The sequence below is a fragment of the Palaemon carinicauda genome, unplaced genomic scaffold (assembly GCF_036898095.1).
Source record: "Palaemon carinicauda isolate YSFRI2023 unplaced genomic scaffold, ASM3689809v2 scaffold178, whole genome shotgun sequence".
In the NCBI taxonomy this organism is placed as follows: Eukaryota; Metazoa; Arthropoda; class Malacostraca; order Decapoda; family Palaemonidae; genus Palaemon; species Palaemon carinicauda.
The window spans coordinates 155,976-169,580 of NW_027169347.1; the positions used below are offsets into that span (position 1 = coordinate 155,976).

General features: G+C 41.2%; 1 long non-coding RNA gene across 1 annotated transcript in view; it reads right to left on the reverse strand.

Annotated features, from left to right (window-relative positions):
- Positions 1 to 4,362: 4,362 nt before the first annotated feature.
- LOC137635805 (uncharacterized) overlaps positions 4,363 to 13,605 on the reverse strand; it is a 36,179-nt gene continuing 26,936 nt past the window's right edge. Inside the window, exons 2-3 of the long non-coding RNA XR_011042790.1 lie at positions 9,213 to 9,776; positions 4,363 to 4,762 (exon numbers count right to left, since the gene is read on the reverse strand). This is a non-coding gene — a long non-coding RNA (uncharacterized lncRNA). The remainder of the gene's footprint in view (positions 4,763 to 9,212; positions 9,777 to 13,605) is intronic.

Sequence of the window (13,605 nt, forward strand, 5' to 3'; positions counted from 1 at the left end):
GGTTGAACTCGGTGCAGCGCTGGTTGAGCAGACAGACTCACGGAGGGGAGAGGTTGTTGTACCCCAACCGAGAGTTGCACCACTGGTGGAGCAGCAAGGGGAGGAGGAGGAAGAGTGTAACTCTCCTGATCCCAAAGCAAGGGTTGCCTTAAAGAAGGCTGAGGCTGAACAACACTGTGAACAGCAAACTCCGAAAGTGGTTCAACATCGTACGCCTGGCAGATGGTGCTGCGACCAGGCGGAGCAGGTGCAGGCTGGGCGAGCACAGGCGGAGCAGGTGCAGGCTGGGCGAGCACAGGTGCAGCGAGAACAGGTGGAGGGAGTGCAGGAGGTGCAACACTCTCAGCCCGACACTCACGCATCAAGTCCGAAAGCTGAACTTGCATGGACTGAAGCAGGGTCCACTTGGGGTCGGCAGAAACGATAACAGACTGAGGTAAAGTCACAGTCGGGGTCTGTATAGGCAGAACCTTACTCCTCTTGGGCGGAGTACAGTCGACCGATGACAGAGGCGAGTCGGAGCTGAGCCAATGACTGCAACCTGGCTGAGCACTCGCTGACTGAACTCTACGTTTAAGCGGTCTCGAGACCTGAGACCAACGTTTCTTCCCTGCATGAAGATCAGCGGACGAGAAGACGGGCTCAATCGTCTGCAGGTGGGAGTGACGGTCTAAGGAAGACACGCCCGCAACCACCGAGGATAATTCTGTGCGCCTAACAAGGCCTGTCGAACCCTTAAGCCCTTCGACATTGCTTCTCCCCTGGGCATGGGAGCTTGCAAGAGGTCCCGGACTGGGAGGACGACTGGCTCGCACAGAAAAATCCTCACGCACCACACTGGCACCACTAGCACTTGGCACTGCACAGACACTAGCACTCGTCACAGCACTGGCACTATTTCCACCCACTGCACTCTTGACCTTCAGTTCTTTAACCTCGGCCATCAGAGACTTATGGTCACTTACCACTGATTCTACTTTATCTCCTAAAGCCTGAATAGCACGCAAAACAGTCGACATATCAGGCGGAGGGCACACAGTAGGTTCGGGGGTAGCCACTACAGGGGTAGGAAAAGGTAGGGGATCATGAGGTGAGGAAAACATAGAAGAGTGAGAAGAACTTCTCCTAGCTCTAGTTCTCTCTAACTTGGATGAATATTTAAAAGACGTACAAAATCCAATTCCGAAAGTCCGGCGCACTCCTCACACCGATTTTCTAATAGACAGGGCCTGTCCCTACAGTCAGAACAAGCGGTGTGAGGATCTACCGAGACCTTCGGAATACGCCTATTGCAAGACCTACATCGTCTATGGGAGGGAGCTTGCGAAACGTCAGACATCTTGTTTCAAAGAGTAAGTCAAAGGGTGATCCCAAAAACAAGCAAAAATTCATTAACCGTTAATCAGAGTTTATATAAAAGCTAACTAGCTAATATAAAAAGGATTCCAGTATGCGACAGCCGTTAATCTAAGAGAATACTTCACCAAATATCCATGAATAAACTCGAAGACCATGAGCGTATCCCAGAACGTCTAGCCGGAAGCACGACAGAGGAATAATTGAGGAGGTGTCAACAACAAATGATTGAGTACCTGGCCACAGGTGGCGCTGGTAAGTACACCCCCTTCTAGTATTGTGATAGCTGGCGTATCCCTCCATAGAATTCTGTCGGGCAACGGAGTTGACAGCTACATGATTATCGGGTAAGTTTAATATTGAAAATTATTGATTTCATTCAGATTCACCTTCCTAGCAAGGAAAATTCTTGTTAACTTTCAAACATTCAAATACAAGTTTCAAATAGAATCTTTGCAACATTGATCAACAGCTTTGAAAAGCAAAGTGTTCTGCCTGCTAATAATAAAAAAGCTAAACATAATATACAGTGGACATTAAATGTACAGAGAATGCCAACGAGCTTTTTAAAACGGTCTAAAGAAATCGAGTACAGAAGAGGTATCCACGAGAACCAGGCCCCAAAGGATAACAAACCCTTGAACATACTGTGCCAATTTGATTTTGATTAACTGAGCTTTAGGAGTAAACCAATGATAATGAGAAGTCAATAAAAGATGGCTTAATAGAAATTCTATGAGTCTATACAAAGCTTGAAATACCCAGTTTATAGATTCTTCTTTATAGAGAACCTGATGTCAAAAAAGCATGTTTGTAATAGGAAAAAAAAATAAAGTTGGCTCACTGCACTAGAATCTAGAGGCTAAATATTTGCTTTTGAAATATTGATTTTCATTAAGAAAAAAAAATAGTATTTTAAACAAGAAATAAACTAATAAACTTATCAGTATTCTTTACGCTCAGCTAGTAAAGTGAAAAACTAACATATTAAATCTGTGAAGGAGATTGCTTTCAACAAGCCTTATTTTCTTATATCATAACTCATTCTTTAATACAAAATATTTTAAAAGCTTTCTTTCTTGTGCTATTATACAAGGGCTATATCATTCGTTATTTCAATAAAGCTGATTCTGCAAAATTCTTCAAGAGTGTTTCTTCAAGACTAACGTGAGTCTTATAAAATTGGCTAGCTTTTTTGAAAGACAAAACTATTCGAGAAAAAAAAGGGACTAACACTATACCTAAAGCTGGAAGCTTAAGATGATCATGTACTGTATGTAATTCTTTACAGCTAACTTGAGATATAAGTAAACGATTCACTAACCATTCAAAAATTAAAATAGAAAGCTTGATTATAAAGCAAAATATAACAAATATAGCTGAAAAGCTCCAAGAAGTAATAAGAAACTAACCCTTACTTTATAGGAACAGCAAAACTGACAGAATTAAATTAAACTATTCCTAACTTACTGATCGTAAAAAGTAAAATTTCACGGCATTCTGATTAATTTTTCAATAACGGCTCAAAGAATAATTGTCTGTATCTATCCCGAATACAGAAAGAATCAAGTTAAACTATTCCTAACTTACTGATCAAGTAAAATTTCACGGCATTCTGATTAATTTTTTAATAACGGCTCAACGAATAATTGTCTGTATCTATCCCGAATACAGAAAGAATCAAGTTAAACTATTCCTAACTTACTGACCATACAAGTAAAATTTCACGGCATTCTGATTTATTTTTCAAGAACGGCTCAGAGAGTAATTGTCTCAAACTGAATCAAAACTTGTTGTTGACAGCTACATAATTACAACAAATTTGATACTAACGAATCTACGCTGTATCATTTTCATTGACGTATCCATAATTGCGAACATTATATTTACAAGATAAACTACCTTATCCCTTGAAATCTATAAAAAGTTTTAAGCTCGCTGGCATCTCTTAACCTTTAGAACATAATTTCTCACCAAGCAATATTGTCACAAAATACAAATAATACGAAACAAGAACCTTACAAAATTCTACAAATTTTTTCATATATTACACAAATTCTCCCATTCAAATCTTTCACAACACATTCTACCACAAATACTAATTAGAGTATTCCAACACCAAAGAGTTGCTTTCCTCTTATATTTTTGCTATTCAATTCTATCCTTGGGACCTAAAATACTTTCATCCATATTCACCTGATCTTTTTCTATCAAAGTTGAAAATTTTTCTATTAAGAAAAAAAATTGTGAAACTAGATACTAAATACGCATCAAACCCATTGAAAAATAAACCAAAGTTTCTTAAAAGTTAAAATCATTTGGGAGGAGAAAACTCTACACAAAATAGTATTTTGAAGATAACTAACTGGGATTGACATTATAAAATCAAGTATGTACTGTATGTGTCTCTGGAAATGTTAAAATAAAAAGAAATTATATGAACTTGGGGAAACCATTTTTAAAACCCTATAATAGTCCTTCAACTAAACCTTGAACTTAAAAAATCTACTGAAAACAAACTTTTTGTATATATGCTTTTCTGTTGACCCGGTTGATATGTTTAGTTCCATATTGTATATAAGACTGATCTACTTTAAACGTTGTTACTGATCTTACAACATCAATTCTTTATTCATTAACCCTTTTACCCCCAGGCTATTTGGAAATTTCCAACCCTTAACCCCCATGGGGTTATTTTCTTTCAAGCACATTTTGCAGTATATTTTTTTTTTAAATTGCTCTAACAGCCTTAATTTTTGTCATAGAGAGGTCAGGTTGGTCTCATTCTCTTGGAAAATGCCTGAAGTTTCTCAAAAAATTATCAAAAATATGCAAAAAAAATTTTAATAGCAGTTTTTTGCAAGGACGTACCAGTACGTCCATGGGGGTAAATGGATGAGTTTTGTGAAACGTACCAGTACATCCTTTGGGGGTAAAAGAGTTAATTATATCCAGCTCATTTCTCCCTCTTGGACTTGAGGCATTTTGCCAGGGTTGTAGCTTGCCTAAAAATAATAATGATATTGACAGAACAGTTTAGGTCACAGACTTAGATCTTTGGAAAGGAAGAATAAATCAATATTGAACATATAAAAGCACCTGTCAATCAATATGAAGACCCAGTTCAGTTAATATACTCATTCAGTCATTGGTCATTAAGCTGCAAAAGACAATTTTCATGTAAGAATGTATAAATTCCTCAACATAATCATCGATCATCGGTGAAATAACTAACATTCAGACGATCATGCATCGATCATACACACACATGCAAATTACAGAATTAGTCATTATAATGTGGCAAAAAAACAATGGCGTTCCTTGTAAACGAGCAGTAATTTCCATCAAACAATTCTTTAGCGGTGTCGTCAATACTTTAACTTCATGCGGAAGTCAATACTGTAATCTGAAAAAGAAAATTAAATATTCAAGCCATGTTTTTAAAAACATCTTAAAATAATATATATGGGAAATTTTTGTAATAAGCGTCTCTATGAACCTCCCTGGATATTTATATTGCTTTATAAATATTTTTGTTATTGTTGCTGTATCAGATAAAGATGGCCAATTGAATCACATTCCGGGTAATAAAAGTAAGTGTTAGTCTTTACCCAAAGAAAATTCATAATGGCTTACTAACTGAGCTTGCAAGCGAGCAAAAAGGTACTGTCATCCGGAAAATGATGCAATCACCAATACATAACCAACAATTAACCCTTTTACCCCCAGGCTCTTTGGAAATTTCCAACCCTTAACCCCCAAGGGGTTATTTTTTCCCAAGCACATTTTACAGTATATATTTTTTAAATTGCTCTAACAGCCTTAATTTTTGTCATAGAGAGGTCAGGTTGGTCTCATTCTCTTGGAAAATGCCTGAATTTTCTCAAAAAATTATTAAAAATATGAAAAAAAAAAATTTATAGCATTTTTTTGCAAGGACGTACCGGTACGTCCATGGGGGTAAAGGGATGAGTTTTGTGAAACGTACCAGTACGTCCTTTGGGGGTAAAAGGGTTAAAATTCTGTTTTTATAAATCTCTCAAGTTCCATTCAAGACTTTTATTTCATAAATGTATAAGCAATAGCATTACTGAACTTGTCTATCTTCAATAATATCTTGATCATTTACTAAGCCTATCTGTATAATTTATCTTCATAAAAAAGATTATCTAATTTTCTAAAGTTTATCTCGCTAGCTATTCCATCTTTAATTAACCCTTTTACCCCCAACGCTATTAGGAACTTTCCAACCCTTAACACCCCAGGCTTTTTTTTCAAGCACATTTTGCAATATATATATTTTTTAAATTGCTCTAACAGCCTTAATTTTTGTCATAGAGAGGTCAGGTTGGTCTCATTCTCTTGGAAAATGCCTGAATTTTCTCAAAAAATTATTAAAAATATGAAAAAAAAAAAAATTGTTATAGCATTTTTTTGCAAGGACGTACTGGTACGTCCATGGGGGTAAAGGGATGAGTTTTGTGAAACGTACCAGTACGTCCTTTGGGGGTAAAAGGGTTAAAATTCTGTTTTTATAAATCTCTCAAGTTCCATTCAAGACTTTTATTTCATAAATGTATAAGCAATAGCATTACTGAACTTGTCTATCTTCAATATTATCTTGATCATTTACTATGCCAATCTGTATAATTTATCTTCATAAAAAAGATTATCTGATTTTCTAAAGTTTATCTCGCTAGCTATTCCATCTTTAATTAACATGAAATCTATCGTGTGAGACATTTTCAAGTTCAGAAATAACAACACTTAAAATAAAATAATTTTCTGGAACTAAGCAATACGTTCCCCGATCAAAGGTAATACTGTACTACAAAGTCCATTACACTTCTCTGTATCTTGGATATGATATTTTTATATTAAAGTCATAATTATTTCAATAACATATGGCAATAATAATAAAATAGTATTTCATATCATAAAAAACATTTTCTTCAAATGTGTTTAGAAATAGGAATGAATGGCGAGCAATTGTGACACAGTTCCAATAGGCCCTACTGCTTCCTCCGGTGCCTTAGATGACCACGGAGATTGCAGCAGTAGGGGATTCAGTGATATGAAGCTTCATCTGTTGTGGATAACGGGGGAGGGTGGGCTGTGGCACCCTAGCAGTACCAGCCAAACTCTGTTGAGTCCCTTGTCAGGCTGGGAGGAACGTAGAGACGAGAGGTCCCCTTTTTTGTTTCACTTGTTTGATGTCGGCTACCCCCCAAAATTGGGGGAAGTGCCTTGGTATATGTATGTATGTATATATGGATGTGTTTAGTCAATGTTAGTTCAGATGAAAACACATGACAAGAATCATCAGCCAATATATACCCAACAAAATTGGGATGAATACGAATAAGGCCTGAGCAAGCACTTCAGATGCCAATCTGAAGTGGGTCTGACTGAGAAGCTTGAATAACTGTGGGAGTTCCCTAATGGAAACAGACATTTTTAGGGTGAAATGAAGCAACTATGGCATACTTTTAACCCTTTTACCCCCAGGCTCTTTGGAAATTTCCAACCCTTAACCCCCAAGGGGTTATTTTTTCCCCAACACATTTTGCAGTATATTTTTTTTAAATTGCTCTAACAGCCTTAATTTTTGTCATAGAGAGGTCAGGTTGGTCTCATTCTCTTGGAAAATGCCTGAATTTTTTCAAAAAATTATCAAAAATATGAAAAAAAAAATTTTATAGCATTTTTTTGCAAGGACGTACTGGTACGTCCATGGGGGTAAAGGGATGAGTTTTGTGAAACGTACCAGTACGTCCTTTGGGGGTAAAAGGGTTAATAGAGGGGAAACTCCCTCCATCCTGCTACTTCTGTGTATCAGATCCCAGAGATGGATTTGATAATCAGGTGGGCATCCCATGCCTCCCCGAGGCGTCTATGGACGACAGATTCCCCAAAGGTGAGGAGATCCCACGTTGAGGATCGTTATGCAGCTACCAGGGTAGATCATCCAGTGTGGTGAATTCTTGCAGATCACGAGTGAATATTATTTATTTTCATGGCAGAATCACTGTACAGTTTTCAATTCCCCATAGTTTCAGGTTTGTAGTTAGTACGTAGGTGGTTTGGCCATGTTGAGAGAATGGAAAATGGTTGTCTGCTAAAGAAGGTGATGAATGCAAGAGTTGATGGGAGAAGTACAAGAGGAAGGCCAAGGTTTGGGTGGATGGATGGTGTGAAGAAAGCTCTGGGTGATAGGAGGATAGATGTGAGAGAGGCAAGAGAGCGTGCTAGAAATAGGAATGAATGGAGAGCGATTGTGACGCAGTTCCAGTAGGCCCTGCTGCTTCCTCCGATGCCTTAGATGACCGCGGAGGTAGCAGCAGTAGGGGATTCAGCATTATGAAGCTTCATCTGTGGTGGAAATGTGGGAGGTTGGGCTGTGGCACCCTAGCAGTACCAGCTGAACTCGGTTGAGTCCCTGGTTAGGCTGAAGGAACGTAGAGAGTAGAGGTCCCCTTTTTTGTTTTGTTTCATTGTTGGTGTCGGCTACCCCCCAAAATTGGGGGAAGTGCCTGGGTATATGTATGTATGTACATAGGCTAACAATTATCCAGATACTGTACTGTTAAAACAGTTATGGCATTCAAGCACTTACCCACGCTAGTCCATTTAGGTTTCCAACGGACACACGAGATGCTGAACTTAAGACGACTTTATTCAGACAAGTACAGGGCACTTACAAAATACTGATGGGGGCATTAGCATGTTGCAAATACACTCTAATTAGTTAAAAACAGTCGACAACTCCAAATAAGGTTGAACAATTTACAAGTCACACTCTTGTGGTTGCTTCTGTGAGCTCGTGACTCCAACTGACTTCCTAACTTGCAGCTCGAACCTCAACATATTTTTGTTTAAATTTTACAAGTGTTTGATTTTAAAAAAAATCACATTCAGAATCACTTCCATGAAATTAATCGTAAAAAAATAAACAATTACAAATAAAATAAAAATAAAAAATTTATTTTCCTCTTTAAAATTTTCATAATTTTTGTAATTTTAACTGAAGCTATGAATACTCTACATCCAGTATTCCTGTTCCCATGGAGCCAGAATAAAGGGAATGCTAGTTGCTGGATAGAAATGCCCTGCATTCCCATTCAGTGGTGGTATGCTCAGTCTGTAAGTTGTGAGAACAGATGTTTTTTCCCATTATGTGACAACTCTCAACCTTCACTACTGGCACTAAACCCAGCACAAGAAATTGGTGTGAAAACACCTCCACCGAGTATCAAGACACTCCTTAATGTTGTGTAAACCAATGTTTTTTCCCGCCATTAGACAACACTTAGAACTCACTCAAGAAGGGAGGTTTCTGAAACTACTGCAACCAGCAATGTCTCTCCAACGGGAGAGAAACGGTAGGGCGTAACACCTGTTGATCGGACTTCCTGGACTACTTTTACTCGTTTTCCTTCAGAAGTTAAGGCGAATACTCAGCCAAGACGACACGGTAGAAGGGAGAACTTGAAGACCTTCTTTGGAATCGTGCAGGCTGATAATAACACACTCACAGGGGAGAGGCCACAACAGCACAATGACACCGAAAAGTACGTCTTTACTCTTCAGTGGCTTAAGTCAAAGCAAATGTTATGCTACCTTGGGGGTGGCCTACTCGCCACCCGCCAACTACTACAGTATTACCTCGTTAAAAGTTTAACCGGCCGTTTCCAGCCTTGCCGAAGTCGAACGTTTGTATTGTGTGTAGGAATAAAAAAGGGTTTATGAAGCACAAAATATTCAAAGCTTTTTGAAAACTAACAAAAGATTAGAAAACAGAAAAGGGAACACAGTGTTTGCTTACGGCTTGTTTAAGTCATATCCACACTACTTACCACAGCATATTCATCTGAATATGATTTTTGTTGTCCATTGGGATTTCCATCGGTAATCTCTTATAGAGTGGACAGCTGCTCGATTAAGGATGACAATTTGATCCCGCCATTATGTCAGTTGAACCAATTCCTCTTCTGTATCGATGACCATTCCCAGGTACTTGGCTCTCATCACAGGTACTGTGATTCAGGGCTGCTTGACAAAAAGGGACACTAGGCTAGAATGTTGTTTAAGCTCTTCCAACTGTTTCATCTCTTATCAGCCAGTCACGTTGTATATTAAGGGCCTCAATAAACCTGGGCCCCCACGCTGCCACTGGCACAAAGTTATTTTGGAAGGGAAAATGAGTGTGGAACAGCCATGGGCTGGTCATACCCTTTGCTATTCTTCCATCAGCTGAGATAACAGTGGCCATGAGTAGATTGAACTCAAGAGTTGGCAGAGTTGTACTTATCTTGGCATGAGAGAAAACCATTCTCATCTTGGGGCTTAGGATCAAAGACCGCTGCTCATCAACCTCAGCTTCCTGTTCACGCAAATGGTTATTCTTTGCTTGTAGAAATCTGGAATTAAAAAAAGAATAATTAAAATAATTAAAATGTTATTTTTATTAGTAAAATAAATTTTTGAATATACTTACCCGATAATCATGTAGCTGTCAACTCCGTTGCCCGACAGAATTCTACGGGAGGGATACGCCAGCTATCACAATACTAGAAGGGGGTGTACTCACCAGCGCCACCTGTGGCCAGGTACTACAGTACTTCTTGTTGACACCTCCTCAATTTTTCCTCGGTCCACTGGTTCTCTATGGGGAGGAAGGGAGGGTCAATTAAATCATGATTATCGGGTAAGTATATTCAAAAATTTATTTTACTAATAAAAATAACATTTTTCAATATTAAACTTACCCGATAATCATGTAGCTGATTCACACCCAGGGGGGTGGGTGAAAACCAGTGTACAAGATTAAAGGATAGCTAAGTATCCCGTATTTCATATAATCAGTTATCTCAAAATAACAATGAAATAATAAGTACCTGGTAAGGAAGTCGACTTGAACCGTTACTCTGCCTTTTTTTAAGTTCGTCTTCTTTACTGAGCGCAGCGTTCCTCTTAGGAGGCTGAATCAACTCAAAGGTGCTAAAGTATATAGGGCTGCAACCCCTACTAAAGGACCTCTACACAACCTCTAACCCAGGCGCTTCTCAAGAATGAATTGACCACCCGCCAAATCAAAAGGATGCGGAAGGCTTCTTAGCCTACCGTAACAACCATAAAAACAACAATAAAAGCATTCAAGAGAAAGGTTAAAAAAAGGTTATGGGATTAAGGGAATGTAGTGGCTGAGCCCTCACCTACTACTGCACTCGCTGCTACGAATGGTCCCAGGGTGTAGCAGTTCTCGTAAAGAGACTGGACATCTTTAAGATAAAATGATGCAAACACTGACTTGCTCCTCCAATAGGTTGCATCCATTATGCTCTGCAGAGAACGGTTTTTATTAAAGGCCATCGAAGTAGCTACGGCTCTCACTTCGTGGGTCCTTACCTTCAGCAAAGCAAGGTCTTCCTCCTTTAAGTGAGAATGGGCTTCTCTAATCAGAAGCCTTATATAATACGAAACCCCATTCTTGGACATGGGCCTCGAAGGGTTCTTGATTGCGCACCATAAGGCTTCTGATTGTCCTCGAATAGGTTTTGACCTATTAAGATAAAATTTCAGAGCTCTGACAGGGCAAAGAACTCTTTCTAGCTCGTTACCTACCATGTTGGAGAGGCTAGGTATCTCAAACGATCTAGGCCAAGGACGTGAAGGAAGTTCATTCTTAGCTAAGAATCCAAGCTGTAAAGAACATGTTGCAGATTCGGATGTGAACCCAATGTTCTTGCTGAAGGCATGAACCTCACTGACTCTCTTAGCTGTTGCAAGGCAGACGAGAAAAAGAGTCTTGAGGGTAAGGTCCTTGAAGGAAGCTGACTGGAGAGGTTCGAACCTAGGTGACATAAGGAACCTTAAGACTACGTCTAGATTCCAGCCTGGAGTGGGAAGACGACGTTCTTTAGTAGTCTCAAAAGACTTAAGGATGTCTTGAAGGTCCTTGTTGGAAGAAAGGTCCAAACCTCTGTGGCGGAGAACTGAAGCCAACATACTCCTGTACCCTTTAATCGTAGGAGCTGAAAGGGATCTCTCATTCCTAAGATGTAAAAGGAAGTCAGCTATTTGGGTCACAGAGGTATTGGTGGAGGAAACAGCATTGGCTCTACACCAGCTCCGGAAGACTTCCCACTTGGATTGGTAGACTCTACGAGTGGATACCCTTCTTGCTCTGGCAATCGCACTGGCTGCCTCCTTCGAAAAGCCTCTAGCTCTAGCGAATCTTTCGACAGTCTGAAGGCAGTCAGCCGAAGAGCGTGGAGGTTTGGGTGCAACCTGTCTACGTGAGGTTGACGTAGAAGGTCCACTCTTAGAGGGAGAGTCCTGGGGACGTCGACCAGCCATTGTAGTACCTCTGTGAACCATTCTCTTGCAGGCCAAAGGGGAGCAACCAGCGTCAGCCGTGTCCCTTCGTGCGAGATGAACTTCTGAAGGACTTTGTTTATGATCTTGAACGGTGGGAATGCGTAAAGGTCGAGATGGGACCAGTTCAGCAGAAAAGCATCCACATGAACTGCTGCTGGGTCTGGAACTGGGGAACAGTACAAAGGAAGTCTCTTGGTCATGGAGGTGGCAAACAGATCTATTGTCGGCTGACCCCACAAGGTCCAAAGTCTGTTGCACACGCTCTTGTGGAGGGTCCATTCCGTGGGGATGACCTGATCCCTTCTGCTTAGGCGATCTGCTGAGACGTTCATGTTGCCCTGAATGAACCTCGTAACTAGGGTGATGTTTAGACCTCTTGACCAAATGAGGAGGTCCCTTGCTATCTCGTATAGGCTCCTCGAATGGGTCCCTCCTTGCTTGGAGATGTAAGCCAAGGCTGTGGTGTTGTCGGAGTTCACCTCCACCACCTTGCCTAGCAGGAGGGACTTGAAGTTCAATAGGGCTAAATGAACTGCTAGTAGCTCCTTGCAGTTGATGTGGAGCGTTTCCTGTTCCTCGTTCCACGTTCCCGAGCACTCCCGTCCGTTCAAGGTCGCGCCCCAGCCCGAGTCCGATGCATCCGAGAAGAGATGAAGATTGGGGGTCTGAATCGCCAACGATAGGCCCTCCCTGAGAAGGAGATTGGTCTTCCACCACAAGAGAGTGGTCTTCATCTCTTCGGAGACTGGGATAGAGACTGCTTCGAGAGTCAAACCCTTGTCCCAATGAGCTGCAAGATGGAATTGAAGAGGGCGGAGGTGGAGTCTCCCTAGCTCGACGAACAGGGCCAACGATGAAAGGGTCCCTGTGAGACTCATCCACTGTCTCACCGAGCAACTGTTCCTCTTCAGCATGCTCAGGATGCAATCTAGGGCTTGGCTTATCCTTGGGGCCGATGGAAAAGCCCGAAAATCCTGACTCCGAATCTCCATTCCCAGGTACACAATGGATTGGGAGGGAATGAGTTGGGACTTTTCTAGATTGACTAACAGACCCAGTTCTTTGGTCAAGTCTAAAGTCCATTTGAGACTCTCCAGACAGCGACGACTCGTGGAGGCTCTCAACAGCCAGTCGTCTAAGTAAAGGGAGGCTCTGATGTCCGATAAGTGGAAGAATTTTGCTATATTCCTCATCAGATGCGTAAACACCATAGGAGCTGTGCTTAGGCCAAAACACAGGGCTTGGAATTGGTAGACAACCTTTCCAAAAACGAATCTCAGGAAAGGTTGGGAGTCTGGATGAATAGGAACGTGAAAGTAAGCATCTTTCAGGTCCAACGAGACCATCCAGTCCTCCTGCCTGACCGCTGCTAGGACCGACTTCGTCGTCTCCATCGTGAACGTCTGCTTGGTGACATAAGCATTGAGCGCGCTGACGTCCAGCACCGGTCTCCAACCTCCTGTCTTTTTGGCCACCAGAAAGAGACGGTTGTAGAAGCCCGGGGATTGATGGTCCCGGACTATAACCACTGCCTTCTTCTGTAACAGAAGCGACACCTCCTGGTGCAACGCTAGCCTCTTGTCCTTTTCTTTGTAGTTGGGAGAGAGGTTGATGGGAGATGTGGTCAGAGGGGGTTTGCGGCAGAATGGTATCCTGTAACCCTCCCTCAGCCAACTGACAGACTGTGCGTCTGCACCTCTCTTTTCCCAGGCTTGCCAGAAGATCTTGAGTCTGGCGCCTACTGCTGTCTGGAGAGGAGGAGAGTCAGTTTTTGCCTTTAGAAGCCTTGGAACCTTTCCTAGGCTTGCTCCTGGAAGAGTCTGGACGGGAGCTTCCACGGCTGGGGGCTCTACCACGAAAGGGCGGAAT